The sequence below is a fragment of the Narcine bancroftii genome, chromosome 12, assembly GCF_036971445.1.
Source record: "Narcine bancroftii isolate sNarBan1 chromosome 12, sNarBan1.hap1, whole genome shotgun sequence".
NCBI classification, from domain to species: Eukaryota; Metazoa; Chordata; class Chondrichthyes; order Torpediniformes; family Narcinidae; genus Narcine; species Narcine bancroftii.
Window position 1 is genome coordinate 71,366,952 of NC_091480.1, and position 18,944 is coordinate 71,385,895.

The 18,944-nt window shown below is 40.6% G+C and overlaps 1 protein-coding gene across 3 annotated transcripts in view; it reads right to left on the reverse strand.

The window, feature by feature from the left end:
• raraa (retinoic acid receptor, alpha a) overlaps nt 1-18,944 on the reverse strand; it is a 657,787-nt gene that overhangs the window by 496,145 nt on the left and 142,698 nt on the right. For 2 of the 3 annotated variants that reach the window (XM_069906794.1, XM_069906796.1), the window contains 2 exons: nt 9,259-9,335; nt 2,954-3,054 (listed from right to left, as the gene is read on the reverse strand). The gene's annotated coding sequence lies outside the window, so the exon portion shown is untranslated. Of the gene's footprint in view, nt 1-2,953; nt 3,055-9,258; nt 9,336-9,504; nt 9,596-18,944 lie in introns of those variants that run through there. The other variant, XM_069906797.1, reaches the window with a different exon arrangement.

The window sequence follows — 18,944 nt, forward strand, 5'->3', positions numbered from 1 at the left end:
AACGCCAACAGTGAGCTTTTGTCAAGAATCTGGCTGAGGCACAATTACAAGCTTGTTCCATTGTAGGTCCGTGCACCCCAAAATGCATCACACAATGACATATTTGGCATCATTCTGCTATACAATACTTTATTTTCTAAAACACTTTCCCTGAAGTCAGTACAACTGGATTCAATTAAAGAAAACCTGATTGAGGTAAAGCTAAGACTAAAGTGAAATTGTTCTCTTTCTTACCATTCAGAAGAGAATACTAACAAGCAGCTGAGACGTCAGTGTGGATTAGAATCAGTGTTTTAAAACCCATTGTCTTCCCACACTAGCAAAGCACGCAACTTTAATTTTATCTATCAGAACAAAGACCAAAAAAAACCTTTTTATTACATACCACTTAATTAAACATTTAAATAGAAATGGCACTTGAGAAAATGGGTTGAAAAAAAATTCAATATGCATTAATTACCAAGCATGCTCCTTACATGTAACCTAATTAAAGTTAATCAAATGAAAAGACAATGACCATCATTATTTTAATTCACCCAATGCAGGAAAACTCCATGAAATATTTTAAAAATGACAAATTCAGATTTTTAAAATTGATTAGTATAGTAAAATGCCTATTATCTGGAATTCAAGCAACCAGCAGCCTTAAACAAACCAGCAAAAGAATTGCGGGAAATAAATTGGTAAAAAATATGGAAGTTGAAACCTGGCGCCAGTCACACATCCCGCAATCTCAAGCAACTGGAAAATAGACTTATCCGATCGCCATCAGTGCTGGATACCAGGGATTTTAATGTACTTCTTAATTATTTATTGTTCAAATTTTAAATATGTTATAGAAATGGAGAGGTAATTGTAAAACTCTCCAGTGTTTTTAGCTCCCGAGGTTTTTTTTCAAACAATCAAAATTCTTTACATCAACTTATACAGAATATCCATGCAACATCCCTGAAATCAACACAAAATAGATGTTATTGTCCTCAACGTAGATAGAAACCAAGATGCAGAGGAGACCAAGTAGGTAGATGGGATGTTGCAAGGTTAATTTTTATTTGCTGTACATTCAAATTATTTATTGTAGCTTGAAACAATTAGAACCCAATTGTCACTGGATGAGAACCACTTCCGTCCTTGTTTCTGGTGATGGAAATCAAGGCTCCCTCAAATTCACCGAATCTTTATTGGTTTAACAGGTGATTCCCTTTGCTGCTGTGATTACATCAGTGAGTTATCCTGGTTTCAGTTAAAAGACAGATTGACAGTCACAGAAACTGTCAATGTCAAGGAATCACCTTGGAGGGCATAAAGGATTTGATTGTCCTGTGAAGGATTGAACTTCCACTCTAATATAATTTTTATAAAATAATTACATTCAATTTCTTCCCATTTAATTTTCATTTATCCTTTGTGCTATACCAATTTAAAAGGACTGCTTTCCAGAAAAATGGATACTGTCAGTATGTCTCTGTAATAATGTTTCAATCACAACATTGATCTTAATTTTATATTTACTCCCTTGTACTTATCTGATCTACAGCCAAACCACCTCAATGAATATATGTTGTTGTTTGAAGGTGATTTATTTTTGTTGAGCCCTAGTTAAGGTATATTCTTAAAGATTCTCTTGCATTGGCAGTCATCTAATCTTTCCTGTCGCCTGTTCATTATTTTTTCCCTCTGCCTCACCCATAGTAACCATCTCCACTCCCCAATAAAGGAACATTGTTATTTAGTCACTGGCATTTTGTCTTTGATGCATGAAATTAATGAAGCAAATATGTATTTTATAAAACAAATTTTACATACAACTTTATTCCAGATGTTACAAGCCCAGAGGACCCCAAAACCCAGCAGCAATAGAAATTCACCAAGACAAATGGTTACTAAAACAAAAGTTGCTTTTAATTATCTTTAAACTTGAAAACAGGATCAAACTCCAATTTATTACCATTAACATGTGTGAGTAAGTTTAGAAAAGTTCTTTAATTCACAGTCCAATCTCACTTCCCACTCCTCCAAGTTCACTGGTTGCAAGCAATTCTTATACTGTGCACAGAATTTAACATTTATGAAGTTCACCAGGTTTTGGTGCTTGAAAGGTAAATGGTTACCGCTTAGGAAGGTTCTTGTTGGTTTTCAGACAGAGATTTGTTGTTTGCTCAACACAAACTGATCCCTTCTAATCAGCCACATCAATGTCTTGCTGAAGAAACTTGTCCCATCAGGGTTTTCCAGATGAGAACCTCTTTCTTTCAGGTCACCACAGAGTTCCTTTTTGTTTCTTATTTCAAGTGAAACATTATGCAGCCAGTCCTCTCCTCTTGTGTGGACCACAAGGGCTTTGACCAGGCTGAACTAAGAACTCACAACCTGTCTTCAAAATTGGGGTTTTCCACAAGTTTGCCAACACACACACACAAAAGCCTGTTTGACTCCCTCTGCTTGCATAACCACATGACCCTCTTTGAACAGCAAACCGCACTCAGACAGACTGCGGCTCCGAACCTAATCCTCCGAGTTCTTTCATCTGTTGCTTTTCAAAATGATAATCCATTAATGAAGTCCCTTGGGCACTCCAAAAGCTTTTGCAAAGGCACACAGAGCTGGCCTGTCTGGCTTGAGCAGACCTCCAGTATTTTAAATATCTGTTTTGAAGTGTTTGTATGTGACCTACACTAAAAAACCTGCCCAAATTTATCTCCTTTAAAACATACAATATAAAATACAACATAATCTGTCACACAGACCTTTAAGATTTCAATTATTTCATGACCATCACTTCATGCCAATTCCACAATAACAGAACAATTTGTCACCAACATTGGAAGAATAATACTAAGTGGTTTTTTCACACAGCCTAGAAAACAACCAAATTTATGTTCATTTACCAGAAACAAGGAATTCATTTTTCAAGCACTATTTTCCCTTGGAAACTTTCTATCAAGTAACCTACCTGATTGCATCCATTCCATTCATCCAAAGAAGTCAATTACACAAGAATCCAACAACCTCCACTTGGAAAGCATTTTCACAGCTTGAACAAGGAGCATCTTGCTGCAACATAACAGACTTCAAAATAAAAGAGTGTTTTTTAAATTTTTCTCATCATTATTCAAAAATGACATTTAAAATTAATTATAAATCAACAATTTTACAGTGAAAATAAAACAATGGATTTAATCTATAAAAAAAGACTAGCACACAAAAATATGATAGACCACATTGTGTAGGAAGGAAAAGTTTGGTGGGTTCAAAGAGCAACAAGTCAGGCTGAACACAGTAAGGACCTTTATTAAAACATACGTAAGGGGGCTCACCACAGGGATAACACACACTAGTACTCTTAAGGCCATGAGGCCAGCTACAGGAATGGAAGGAAAACTAAGAACTTACCTTCAGACAGCAGTTCTAAAAGACTGCTCCAGCATCCCATTCATATCCAGAGGCACCTCATAGCGCCCTCCGGATCCGACGGAGGCAGGGCAACTGGTGCCGTAGCGCCACCCATCATAAATACGTGACAGGGCAATGGTCGTCTTCCCTACCCATAATCTTCCAGGCTGCTGGAACTGCTCTGTGGTTCCAAGAACAGTTCCAGCTGCATGGGGGAGTATGGGTAGGGAAGATGGCCATTGCTCTGCCACGTTTTGGGCCGCTCTCTGAGGCTCAAAAGATCAAAGCAGCCCAGTGTGGCTGTCCCAGCCCAAGCTGGTCACCCCCAATGACTCTTGCTGCCCTGCCAGCCCCAACAGCCCCTGCTGAAAGCCTCCGCTGCCCTGCACTGACAGCACCCGCCAGACCCCGCCGAAAGCTCCCGCTGTCCCGCCACCTCGGACTTGGAGGAGAGGGATGAATGGGGAGATGGGTCGTCGGCTGATGGCATCATCAACCCACCCCTAAACAGCTGTTTAGTGCAGCTGTACATTCAGATTGATCAGTGGAGCGCTGCGCTGCGGAGATTATCCCTCTCGGAGAGGGGTTGGAATATACGGCTCGGAGACAGCCTCCGCACATTCAGAGAGGTACATGGTTGTGTGTTTTGGCAGAGGTTCTCCGCCTTTACATTTGGACTTTTGCCCTATCTGAAAGGGCCTTTAATCACAAAACACAGTATAATCAGTCACATTGGACTCAACGCTACCAAAAGGCCATTTCATGTTGTGCCTCCACCTTGAGACTGGCTACAGAGCAGATGGAAAAATGGGAACTGCAGCCCTAAAAGGCTGCTTTGGCCTCCCATGCAAAGGAGAGATGCCCCGTAGTGCCCTCCGGAGCCCCATGGAGGTCATGTGCCCGCCCCAAAACAGTCTCACTTTGTGCAGCTGCCCATTCAAATCAATCGGCGGAGGGCTGCGCTGCAGAGATTATCCCTCTCGGAGAGGGGGTTGGAATATGCAGCTCAGAGACCGCCTCAGCACATTCAGAAAGTAGGTGATTATGCATTTTGGCGGAGTTTCTCTACCTTTACATTTCAACTTTTGAGCTGACTGAATTGGCCTAAATGGCAACTGCTTACACTCAAACACAGTACATTGCAGTCACATCGGACTTAACACTATGAATACTAGCAACTGTGTACAGACTTACTAGCACAGTACCACCCAGTTGCATTGGACTTAACACAATCGATACTAGGAACTGTGTACAGAATTATAACAACCAAAAATTATAAATACAATACCCACCATTCCTTGTCTAACGTGAGCATGGTTCCAATGCTATCTAACAGCCCCGATCTCTATGTAGTGCACACCTTACCAATGACTCCTCCAGCAATGTCCACAGTTTGCAACCTGGAGTGGAACAGGGTTCATCTCAGGACTGAAGAGCAAAGAGAGAGAAAGCTACTGCACGTGGTGAACTTCATAATACAGTAAGATGGAGGGTTTGGCCCAGGTAATCACTAGGTGATTAAAGGGGGCAATGGTCAGGTGTGCACTAATGTGTGGGCAGCGTCCAACCTTGATTGGCAGGAAATCCGACTTCCAACTAGGTTCTAGAGAGATCACGAGACCCTCCACAATCCACACTACACCATGTAACAACTTATTCAAACAATTCTGATCACAAATATTTACCCTGTTCTTATAATTTGTAATGCCTTTCCTTTGAACACTGAAATGGAAGTTACCAATGTGAAGTCTATTCAAGAGATGCCTACCCCAACAGAAGATTATGGTCTTGTAACAAGTTCATTCTTACTGTTCTGAACTGAATCTTTCATTTGTATCCCTTATTCTGAAACTTCAACCAGCATGAAAGAGCAGTTAGCGGAGTTGCCTCAAAGCCCCAAGAACTCCAATTCTATTCAACTCTCAGGTACATTCCCTCCACGACCACATGGGTTTCCTCTTGGTGCTATGATTTGACATGAATATTAATATTTCTGCATTTGAAGAAAGAATGGCACAGTGCCCCTGTTTCTTCCCACCTCCAAAAGATTTATTGGTTGGTAGGTTAATTGGTTACTGTAAATTATCCCTAGGATGAATGGAACAGTGTATCTGTGATGATGGGCATGTGACAGAAAAAAAATTACAGGGAATCAAGTGAGAATGCTCTGACAGCTGGTATAGACTCAAGGGGATGACTGGCCTCGTCCTGCGTTCTAACAAAATATGAACATGTGAAACATCCAAATGGATCTGCAGTTAAATCTTCTGTAAATCATTCGCAAAGCAAGGCACTCATCGCTGCGCACTATATCCAGCATTGGCTCTTGGCTTTATATTCTTCATCATTTGTGGCAACACCTAGCATGGCATTGATTTTTAGAGCAGCTTTATTCCCTTGCCTTGGTTTACCTAGTAAGCTTTTCGTTTTCTAGTTGAGGATTCACTGAATGTTCTGTGGCCGCAGCTCACAATTTCACCCATCTAAATTCTTCCCAAATTTGACTCAACCTTTTATAACAGTTACTCAAACCTAAGCAAATACATTAAAGTCTCTTGAAACACTATATATTATTTTTTTTAAAAAAGGTTCTGCTCAATCTTACTGCAGATTTCCTCCTCAGTTTTGTATTTGTAATTCACTTGCAATGTGCATTAAGCACTTATTAAAATAATGAATCCCAAACTTGTTTTTACTCCTTCCCCATCACTCTCAATTATTCCTGCATGTACCCCTTCCTTTATTGATATTTCCACTTTGACAATATCTCCTGTTTATTTTCCATCCTTTCCTGGTTTGTGGGCAGATTTCTGTTCATGCATTTTCCATTTTTATTGCTGTGACGACATGGTCTCAACTTTCCTGTAATTGGATCCAGTTCCTCTACTTAATTTTCCCACAACCCATTCATTGCCAATATAACATCTTAAACATTTTTGTTAATTTTCTCCGCCTTATTTTGATTAGGCTACATCATTTCCTTTGCTTTAATCTGTCCCTTGTTTTTAAAAAATTTTTTAAAAAATTCATCTATTTAAAAACTCTCTGGGTCATGTATTTCTCCCTACATAACTGACAGATTTAAGTTTTATTTCCCAGTTTTCCCTCACTTTTCACTATGTGAAAGTTAGGATTCCTCTTCCTCCAGTTCAAAAGTGTTAAACTGAGTGTAAAGTGTTTTGATATGCTCTGAGGGCATGAATGGCACTATATAAACAAAAATATTCCTTTCCTGTATTTCACACCTTCAGCTGTTTATTAAATTCCCGAGGCACGTAGTCCTTCTGGGTTACAGCACATGGCAAAGGAAGTAATGTTGAGTTTTGTCCCCTATGATTTTCATTCCTCACTTATTTCCTAATTCAAGCCAATTTTTCAGTTGGAGACTGTGATGATGTAATGGGGAGGAGGTGTATTATACTGACTGCTTGCTATTGGCTATGGCTGTAGAGATACTCCTCCCTACTGGTATAACAGTTGGAGAACTTTTTCCCACTGGCCAGTTTAGAGGTGGCTTTTCGTCGGTTAATAAAAGCCCAGTTTTGGAATGATACTCGACTGATCCTTGTCTATGGCATATCAATTTTACTAACAGACGAACAATCATGGATACTTCCCTGAAACCTGGAAGACTCGAGATAGATCAAGATGCCACCCGAGCTGGAGAAATGTTTCACCACTGGCTCCTGTGTTTTGAAGCAGGCATGCGAGTGAACAATGTTAAAATAGACCATCTTGTGGCCCTCCTCGGAGAGGTGCCCTACTCCGTGGACAGAGAGACAGCCGTCTACCAGAATGCAGTGAATCTCCTCAGGACCCATTATGATATGCCACAGAACACACTGTTCGCAAGACATCAGCTGCACATTTGAAAACAACAAGCAGTCAGTATAATATGCCCCCTCCCCATTACATCATCACAGAGACCAATGGTGATTGACAATGGTATTGGATGTTTGGCTTGGGGAGGAGAAAAACCAAAAGAGTTGGGCTTCACTGGTCAAGCAGCTTGCTCTAGTCCATGACTATCACTGGCGCTGTGTAAAGTTTGCAGATTCTTCATATTATAACTTTGGTTTGCTCCTGCATCCCAAAGACATCCAAGTTAACAGGTTAAAAACACCGGAGAAATTCAGCAGGCCAAACAGTGTAACTTTATATAGCAAAGATAAAGAAACATAACTAACATTTCAGGCAAGGTATCTTACCTTGATGAAGAGCTCAAGCCTGAAATAGGCCATAGAACACTACAGCACAACATAGGCCCTTCAGCCCTTGATGTTGTGCTAACCCATATATTCCTTAAAAAAAGTACTAAACGCTCCCTACCCTGTAACCCTCTATTCTTCCATTCATGTGCCTTTCTCTTAAACGCCCCCAATGTTTCAACCTCCACCACCATCCCTGGCAAGGCATTCCAGGCACCCACACTCTCTGTTTAAAACCTACCCTTGATGTCTCCCCTAAACTTCCATCACTTCACTTTCTACACATGTCCTCTAGTGTTTGCTATTCATGACCTGGGCAAAAGGCGCTGACTGTCCACCCTATGCTCTCATAATCTTGTGGTCCTTTATTGTCTCCTCTCATCCTTCTACGCTCCAAAGATAAAAGTCCCAGCTCAGCCTACCTTGCCTCATAAGACTTATTTTCCAATTCAGATTACATCCTGATAAATCTCCTCTGTACCCTTGCCATAGCTTCCACATCCTTCCAATAATGAGATGACCAGAACTGAACACAATACTCCAAGAGCAGTCTCATCAGAGTTGCAACGTGACCTCTCGACTCTAACTCAATCCCCCTATTAAAGAAGCCCAACATCCCATAGGCCTTCTTAACGATCCTTTCCACCTGTGCGGTGACCTTGTAGGATGTATGGATTTGGACCCCTAAGTCCCTCTGTTCATCCACGCTCTTAAATAAATGACCATTAGCCCTGTACTCAGCCTTCAGGTTTGTCCTTCCAAAATGCATCACCTCATACTTATCCGGATTGAACTCCAACTACCACTTTTTGGCCCAACTCCGCATCCTACCTAACTCCTTTTGTAACCTACAACCTTCAGCACCATCCAAACTCCACATCATCTGCAAACAATGACCCATTCTTCTGCCCCTTCATCTTGGTCATTTATAAAAATCACAAAGAGCAGGGGTTCCAGAACAGATCCTTGCAGAACTCCACTTGTCACTGATGGTTCATTATGCTTCTTTATCTTTGCTACATAAAGGTCACTGTTTGACTTGCTGAATTTCTCCATCATTGCATTTTTACTTCAATCGCGGTGTCTGCAGACTTTTGTGTTTTACTCGTGAACAAGTTATTTGGCCGATGGGAAAGTGGGGAACATGAAAATCAGGTCAAGTGCAAATGGGTAGTTCACGCAACGTCTCCGTTGGCCAAAAACACCTGTTTCAATGGAGCATGGCTATTTTTCCTTTCTTCTTCAAAAATGAAAAGGGTAATTTTCTACTGCCTTGCTCCTTATGAAGCAATTTTTTAGAAATTGAAAAGGTGAAGCAAATGCCTTGTGGGTATTTTGGTACAACATTTCCTCCCAGCAAAGAATGGCAGGCTTTTCATTATCACAAGGTGACAATACCTGTCTCACAGCCAGAGGCATTCAAGCAAAAATACTTTCATAAAAATATTATCATTTAAAATTTTACACCTGTTCCATGCCTGCACCTTAACAAAATGCAATAATATAAACACGTAAATTTACGTCTTGAAGAAGGCATACACTACAATTTCTCCAATGTGGACCTTGCATCCATTAAAATCTCAAACAGGAAAAAGGTGTAATCAAGATACATCTTGAATTTAGAATTGTTCTTGTAAATAGGGAATAATGCCACTACCTCACGATGTGTTGTCACAGTTAATGGATGTCTGTAGTACATTTTCTCCCACTGTAATATGGTCAGTCCAATGCAAGCTGAAAGAAACAAAGTCATTTGACATCTGCAATTTCATCATCTGATGCAACTAGTTTACGACTTTGCAAGAAGAATCGAACTAAATGTCCCCATACATTTTTTCAAAGCACTTTAAATTAAAAAAAGAAATGCTAAGAATATACCAGAATCCTTTTACTCTCATATTACCTATATGTGGTGATCAGCACATGGTTTCATCCTCTCACAAGTTGTGCTCTGACTGCCACTTGGAATGTTGCTATCAGAGGGCCGTGAATCTTTGGAATTCTTCACCCCAGACAGCTGCGGAGGTTTAAATCAATGAATGTATTTAAGTTGAGAAAGGCAGCTTTAGGTCTGCAGAGGAGTCAAAGGTAATGGTGAACAGGCAGGAAAGTCAAATGACTATTTCTGGCAACCAAGTTACTCAAAGGAGTGCAGAAATAAATTCCCCCCATGATTCCCAATTGCTTTAGCTCCCATCATGTAACTACTGTCCCTGTTATCGAGCATCTTCGTAAAATGTGCAACATTTGTTTTACCCAAGACCATGAGGTCCAGTAGGAAATTCCAACACAAGAGGGCACGCACACTTTGGGGGGGGGGGTTGTGGGTGGAAAAAAGACAGGAAACAAAATGTCAGAACGTATTCTGCCTATCTTACTTTCCGATATTGTATGTCTACAGCCGAAGACAGCTGCCATCTCAAAACTGTGATGGCTCAGTGGATCAATGCATCATCCACTGCAGTAAAATTCACCATAACCTTCAAGGTGTCAGCACAGTCTTGGTTTAATAAAGAATAGGATCTTTCAAAAATCACAAAATCAAAACTCACGGCCCTCTGGCCAAGAATGAACACCGTCATCCTGTTTGCTTCTAAAACCTATATGGCTGCTTCAGGCAATGGAAAGTTTGCCATTTTCTCTGTGAAATACTCCAAATCCACTGAAATAATAAAAGAACCAATGTCTGTGCCTTTTCCCAATCCAACACCGAGGTCTTAATTATGCTCAGTTTCATTAGACAAGCCATGTCAGTCACAGGTCTAAAACTAGACTCCCAAAATTGACATTATTCCATACCCGATCATGGGAAAAGATAATCATGTGGACAGACATTTACAAAATCTTGAAAAATTGCAATCGTCCTACTGACTCATGAAATGCCTGGACCATAATCATGCAATGTGGAGGAACAATTGGGATGGGTTTAGAACTTGTGAGTCCATGAGCATCAGGATCACACATCAACAACAGAAGGACCACAAACCACAGATTCTTCTGCAGATAGAGCAGGAGATATCTGATGGGGCAGACGGGTAGGTAGGTGGTCTGTAAGGTGAACAACACACAAACTGCTGGAGGAATTCAATGAGTCAGGCACTGCCCAAGGAAGGCAATAGACAGGTCAACATTTCAGGCCAAACCACTTCATTCATTTTCCACCTTCAATAAACACGCCCAATTTTTATTATGTTTACTGCTAAATATTCAAAAAGTCAGTTAAATGATCAGATCGGGCAGGACAGTTGGCAGAGCAGATAGCGCAGTGCCTTTACAGCACCAGTGATCGGGATCGGGTTCGAATCCCACGGTATCTGCAAGGAATTTGTACATTCTCCCTGTGTCTGCATGGCTTTTCCCCAGGGGCTCCACTTTCCTCCTACTGTTGAAAATGTGTAGGTTAATGGGGTGAAAATTGGGCGGCACAGACCTGTGGGCAGAAATGGCCTGTTACTGTGCTGAATCTAAATTTAAATTTAAACATTTTTTTTTTAAATTAAAAATCATTTTACTCGCAAGTTTACAGTGTTTGAATTCTTCAATCCAATTGTCTGGTCAGCCAGTTTCTGATATTATTGTTGCTGTATGTCGCGGCTCCCCTAGAGCTTGCTCTCCTGACTTCAGCAATGTCCAGAAAGGCGAACTCCATATCAGGATATGTTTCCATGTAAGTCAATGACAGATATTGTCTAATTGCTACTGGGCGAATATCGACTTGCTTTTCTTTCTTCAAAGCTTCAAATTTGAATATTCTGTCATAAATACATGACATAGATTAAAAGAGCTTTTAATCATTTTTTTTAAAAAGATCAGCAGCACGATAACGGGTCCTTTCACCCACAAACTTGTGCCACCCAATAACACCCAACTGACCTAAAACCCCAATAGGTTTTGGAGTGTGGGAGGAAACTGGAGCACCCGGAGGGAACTCAAGCTGACACGGGGAGAACATACAAACTCCTTACAGACAGCGCTGGAATCGCATCCGGGTCACAGGCGCTGTAACCACTAAGCTAACTGTAGTCAAGATTCTTTTATCTTCACGTCATCAAACAGAAAGTGTAATATTACACAAAATTTTCTTTAGTCTACCGTAAGAAAGATAATGAGTTGCCATCAGCTGAAATTGTCCAGTGCACCTTACAGTCAGAGAAAGAGAAGCAAAAGAGTCCCTCCAGAATCACTTGGTATCCATGGATTGGCCTCCAGCGCTTCCACAGCCATACAGCCTTCAGTCCAAACCATCGGAAACCTGAGCTCCAGATCAAACCTCTGTCACGATCACAACACCCTCAGCACCCTTTTGCATCTCAATTATGACCCCTCTAGCCAGCTTCAGCCAGTGTCCAGCAGTCCGCAGCCTGGTGTGAGTCTCTTGACCTCAGTTGCCAGCAACCTGCAGCTGGTGTGGGTTTTTCGCCTGCAACCTCCTGTGTGTTCTTCAGTCTAAATGCTTCCTGCTGGTTTGCCGCCATGGTCACTATCTCGTGGGTTATCTCCTCTGCTTCTCTGTCTCAAATGGGGAATGGTTTTCCTGTTTCTGGTGCCCTGTGCCAGTCCTCTGCTTGCCCGGAGTCTGCAACCCCTGATGGCCGCTGCCAAACACAGGTCTCGCCATGTTGGATTCAGAGCTCGCCGTGGCAAATTTTAAAATAATCCATCGTCAGCTCCTTTAACAGACAGTTTATAGCCTGTATGGAGAGGACAGCAGTCAGACTGGGTGGTTGGACCCTGCACGGGGACACTATGCCTCCTCTCTCCCACTCTCCATGGGTCCGCACCAGCGAAAGTACTGCCATTGCAGCAGCTCTGGCAGTGCCACCATTGTTTTTGTTCTCCAGATAATATTCCAATACCCCTTGAGAGTTGAGTGTTTTAACATTTACCTTCCACTTTTGCAAATGATGTTGACAAATGTTTACTTGTAATTTCTAACATAAAGGGAAAGATTTCACTGTGCAATAATCCTAATCTTAATTGTTCTGAAGACATTGTGAGCCACAGCTCACATTGAATGCTTTGAAGCAAATGATACTCTCCTTCAGATGAAAAGTTAAACTGAAACCTCATCTGCCCGTTAAGGTATCAGAAAAAACAATTTCAAAGAAAAGGCATATTTTCAACAGAAGATCAAAGCAATTCTCCTCTGTGTTCTGGTCAATGTCTCTCAACCAATTAGCTTTGAAGCAGATTGTCTCCTCATTGCTGATGGAAGCTTGCTGTGCACAAACGAGGTGCCTTATTCCAAAGTTACCACAATGACTACACTCTTGAAGCTCTTTGGCACATTCTGAGATATAAAAATTATAAGTTAATGCAAGATTTCCTCCATAACAGTTTGTTTGCTTCCTTGTCCTAATTTACATTGAGTCATCATCAACAAACACACTGACTTGGATCAAGCAACCTAATGTGTTCTTTTTTTTCTTTGGCTTGGCTTCGCGGACGAAGATTTATGGAGGGGTCTGCTGCAGGCTCGTTGGTGACTGACGTCCGATGTGGGACAGGCAGGCACGGTTGCAGCGGTTGCAAGGGAAAATTGGTGGGTTGGGGTTGGGCTTTTCCTCCTTTGTCTTTTGTCAGTGAGGTGGGCTCTGCGGTCTTCTTCAAAAGGAGGTTGCTGCCCGCCGAACTGTGAGGCGCCAAGATGCACGGTTGGAGGCGAGATCAGCCCACTGGCGGTGGTCAATGTGGCAGGCATCAAGAGATTTCTTTAAGCAGTCCTTGTACCTTTTCTTTGGTGCACCTCTGTCTCGGTGGCCAGTGGAGAGCTCGCCATAGAACACGATCTTGGGAAGTATTCCTCTGGAAACACACAAAATCAAAACACTGCAATACTGGGAAGTCAGAATATGGGTTATACCACTTTAGAAGCAGTTGCAACTTCTTCAGCTGAAGTTCCCCAGACAGCTGAGTGACTTTAATTTGCCCCCTCTGACACTACCACTCCCAATGGTCTTTTCACCAAACGTACTAGCTATCAATTCACACCTCTGGTCCAAGCTGACGTTAGTGAAGAATCATAAATAGGAATCTAAAGCAAACAAATGCAATTTTAAACCATTGAAATGAGTGTAATTTCAGAGCACTGAAAGCTGATCCATATTGCTATACAAATTGGGCATGATAAATTAAAGAGCTGAAAGCAATGTCCATTAGACCCAATAATCAAGATGGTGGCAGTGAAATCCTGTACAGGATTTCAGCAAAGAATATCACAAAACCTTTGAAGTCCTAATTTATGAATTCAGTGCACAACCTTCTTCAGTGTAAAAGATTCTCCTGGCTGTGCACATACATCCATCTCAAATCATCCAATTAAAGTATTTAAACATTTTCAAGTCATTTATGAACATTACAGAAGTCACTAACAACTGGAATTGCTTCCTTAGATGATGGTATTTCACCAAAGAGACAGAGATGAGCCTTCAGCAACTTCCAAGCCTTTTTAAATGACCACACAAAGAAGAAAAATGTCAGTATCTGCAGCCTCTGACCAAAGCGGTGTAAATCTTCCACACCACATTGACCAGACAATGGGAACAGCTCTGATTAATGGGCCATTACTCTTAATTTAAAAGCTGGGAATGAGATCTATCTTTACAGTTACTGATAGGTCTCATAAAAAGGGGACTGTCAGATCCTAATCTCTGGCCATGCCTCACCAACGATAACAGGAAGAAACAAAAAAATACTGTGCCCTATAACTAGTTCATCCCAGCAACCTGTTCCGCTAATTTTGAAGCAACATTCTCCCCGCCAAAAAAAGCCATATATCAATTGGCCTCCTTGCTGCAAGGCAAAGAGATGGTTTGAGAGCACAGATAATGGGATCAAACGAAACAGTTTACAGCCAGTATCAAATAAATCACTGCTGACAGGCTTTCTCATTAAGAGAATTAAGAAAAACAGTAATTTCACTGGACTTCATCCATCATCATGTCATAATTCCAACTGAAAGATAAGGTGCATACTTTCAGCTCAACTTCTCTCAGGGCATTTTCATTAACAATTGTGAACAATTCAGTCAAACAACATACTTACATGCAAGAGAGACAGAAATGGTAGGGTGGGGTAGCATAGAAAAGAGATGATTACAAGTTACTTGTGACTTACCTAATGCAAAGAACTTAAATTAATACATTGAGTCTAATTGTGAGCCCACCACTGTTAAGTGGATAAAGGTAATGCAATCAAAACAGTAAATTAAAATTGAATTAAATCCTGAGCATAAAAGGGACTCAAATTTAAAATCAGTAAAGGGCAAAATTCAGCCTTCTGTTAGGGGTTACAGCAGATGGTAAGTGACCAATAAATGCAATAAACCTCTGCACAAATTGATCTTTATTACAACTGTGGACTTGAATAAAAAATAATTAGATGAAACATGCTGTAAGATTGTGGGGAAGGTGCGGCGGGCCGAGGGGGGTAAAGGGGATGTGGCCAACATTGAATTAATTAAGATGGGTGGGTGGGTGGGGGGGGGGGGGGTTAAACAATAAAGACTGCAGATGCTGAGTACAACGTGCTGGAAAAACACAGCAGATCATACGGCTTTCCAGGAAATTCCACATTTGTGTATTGTATTAATTGAGATGTGCTTCTTGATCAGTACTGTAGTTACCTTGTGTTGAAAAAATGCAGGGAAGGGATGAAGGTTGGCGAAGATCCTAATATATAGCCAAGTGTTAAAATATACTATTTGTAGTACATTTTTATTGATACAAATATCTCATGTTTTAAAGTGAAGGGGGAAATAATAAATCAGATATATTGAGGAAACATGTAGGGTAAGAAAATGGAGTTTGCGTAGCAGACGAGCAAGGGTGAAAAGGCTATAGTGGTATTGGAAAATAGACAAAAGGTGGAATTTTTCTACTTACAATTCAAGATCCAGGCATCCATTGCCCCTTTTACTCATCAATACGTGCACAATTTCAACATTTTTCCTCTTACCATCACTGTAGAGTTTTCCCAATCGTACAACTTTCCATTTTCTGTACTTCTCTAATTCTAGCTTCTTGTTAGTTTCAAATTGTACTTGTTCTGCATTAACAGCTGTACTTTGAGCTGATTGGTCCTCAAGCTCTGGAATTTCCTCCCTTAACCTTGTCATGTCCCCTCATTTAAGAGGCTCATTAAATCTTGCTTCTTTCATCATCTGAACTAATATCTCCTCATGTGCCTCAGTGTCAATTGTTTCATTCAAAACATTACTATGAACCACCTGGAAATGTCTCAATAATTTAATGGCACCCTATATAAAAATAGGGTTGTCATGGAAGAAAGTATTACAATGTCAGGTCCCATGTGTTTCTCAACCAGTGGGCCATGTTTTCATGTGGATCTTTAAAAGGTTAAATAAAATACCTCAGATTGGATAATCATGTTTCTTACAGAAATGCCTTTTTGACTTGAAAATATTGCTCAGTCATTGCCATGAGTGGGCCATGCCATGTTAGGCCAGAAGCCAGGTGGGCCTTAAACCAAAAAGGTTGAGGACCACTGCATTCCAGGTTCAGGAAAATGAGAAAAAGGTTACTCAAAGAGAGAAACTTCAGCCAGGGTGAAAAAGGTTCAATGAAAAACAGGGTCTTCAAATCAAAAGAGGTTTGGATATACTGTAGAAAGTGGAGGAAGGCAATTTGTTTAAATGAAGTACTTATCAGTCAAAATCTAATTGGGGGCCTATTTGGTAACATTGCATAGGGGTTCAAAGGGAGGGGAAAATGGATAGAACGAGATGGAATCAGAAAGACGAAAACAAGATAAACAAACTTTAAGTAAACCCATTAGAGAAACAGTACTTATAAAAAACATCTGGAAACATTAGGAAACAACATTGCTTTCAGGTTTTGGACAGTCATCTTGATAATACCGGTCAGGCAAACTTTCTTCCTTACAAAACACAAGAATTAACTCAAGTTACAAAAAAAGCAGTTTGCAAAGTGGGGAAAAAGTACAGCAGGAATTTGCTGAAATTCCCCATCATTTACACAGGGAATCTTCTCTTGGATCCTGCATAGGTAATATATGTCTCAAACTCATTCGTGAAACTAGTTGTAAGGAAGAAATGAAAGCATACATTTCATTTTTAAAACAATACATTTATAGTTATATTTTTAGTTACTTAACAGCTTTGGTAAAGAGAAAAACTAGAGGCAGGATTTTACCTCAAAAGTTCTTCAGAGGAACTTCAGGAGTGGGCTTTGTTCAGGCTCATCCACATGATCTAATTATATATATTTTTTGCAGCCCTGGCTGATCTTGCTCCAAAATAATTTTGCCCAGCAAGGTCATTCCTCCAGAAGCAGTCAAGATGACTGCATGGCATTGATGCATCTCAACTGGTGTGGATGTGGGGCCCCACCCATCAAGTTCTGGACTGTTTGGCATTCCATTAAGATTAGATTGTTTTTTGATGATGTGTTTATTGTCATATACTGTACATTCTATATAAGGCACCAAAATTGCTGCAGCCAGTTTATTCACGAAAAATATACATTAAATTTAAAAAGAGATATGAAATATAAAAAGTAGATAATAAATATTTAGTTACCATTGTGCAAGAAGAAATTGGCATTACAATAATGTAGAGTCCTTTTGTGGTGTTGGAGCCACTATTGTAACAAGGGGATTAGTTAATTGTTATTCAATAAGACAAAGTGCTCGCGAGAATATTCCCATCAGGGTAACAATTTTACAGATGTAAAAAAAATATGGCACATTGTTCGAGGGTAAGTTACAATGTCACTTATCAAAATAAAAATGTCCTTGGTCATTTACATTTTGGGTGAAAACATAATTCTTTTAATGATGAAGGATGCCAATCAAACCATCTTCATGTCTGCATCGAATAATGCAATATTGGCAAGTATTCAACAACACAAAACAAGCTGTTCATTCATTAAGACATCATTAGTGGGGCTCACGTTTGCAAGCAATATCCAGATTTATAGACATTCCAACAGATAAAGATGGAAGTAGCCACCCCATTTAACTTGCTGTTTTCATTTGGAGTTGCTACATCCAATTGTTTTGCTTTTGTAGTAAATGGCCTGGGAGAAAGTCAGGAAAGAAATCTTAGAGTGATTTGTCTGATCCCACTCTGCACTAGCTTTAATGGTTAATGATTATCTATCTGTAACCCATGACAAAGTTTCCTTGAACAACAGTATTTCTGTAGCTCTTAAATGGTTCCTTAATTCCGTTACAAATGGACCAGTGCTCTGTGACCAGTTGAACTGTTCAGATGAAACCAGATTATATTACCCACGAGTGATTAAGTACTACAGGTAATGTATCATTGGAAAGTGAACAAACAGTTTGGAAACAGATTACATTAACAATTGCACATTTTTCAAAAGCAGCATCTATATTGCAAATACTCTGAAGCATCCTTTCTGGTCGAGCTGCTGAGAGCACACAGGGCGGCACGGTTAACGCAGCAGTTAGCACAACGCCTTTACAATGCCAGTCATCGGGAATGGGGTTCGAATCCCGCGCTGTCTATAAGGAGTTTGTATGCACTCCCCGTGTCTGCGTGGGTTTCCAGTTTCCTCTCACCATTCGAAACGTACTGGGGGTGTAGGTTAATTGGGTGGAACGAGTTTGTTACTGTGCTATATGTCTACATATTTAAATTAAGTGGGCTCGCAGTAATGTATGCTTACTGAAATGCTTTTATGATGACATCCAAACAAAGTTATGCTTAGGTTTATTTGTTTTCCAAAATTATCCAAAAAATTGTGATAAAATCCTCCGAGAATTGTAGTCTTTTTAAATATAATCCTGCCACGTGCACTTGAAATTATGTTGAATTCACAAAAAAATGGAAAGAAGCACACAATAACCGAATAGGAGACAAATGCTTTTTTCTCACACCAAGTACTAACATACAGTACTGGGTTGCAAAGGAAAGGGAACAGGCTCCTTTTCTGAGAGTTACCTGACAAAAATGTTCCGCATTAAGTAACTATAGCCCCTTTCACACTTGCATCCCAGTAAATCAGCTGTTCAGTGTCCCGGGATAGGAATAGGGGTTTGGCCTCTCACACTCGCTCACTCCTAACTGGGACACTGAATGCTTTTGCATTTGCAAGGGCTTTTCCCCACATTTGATCTGTTCTACCTTTAATAGAAAATGTCTGCAATGCAACTGCCAGTTTCACACTTGCCTGATCTCAACGCCGGCGTCTGCAGGCGCCAGGGATCGTACCAGGGGTCGAGGCCAGCAATCCCCAGTGTGAGGTGATGTCATCTGACACCGGCGTTGAGCAGATTTTGCTTTCACACTTGCCACTTTAAAGGCCGTCTGGTGTCCGATTCCTGGGATCACTGGCA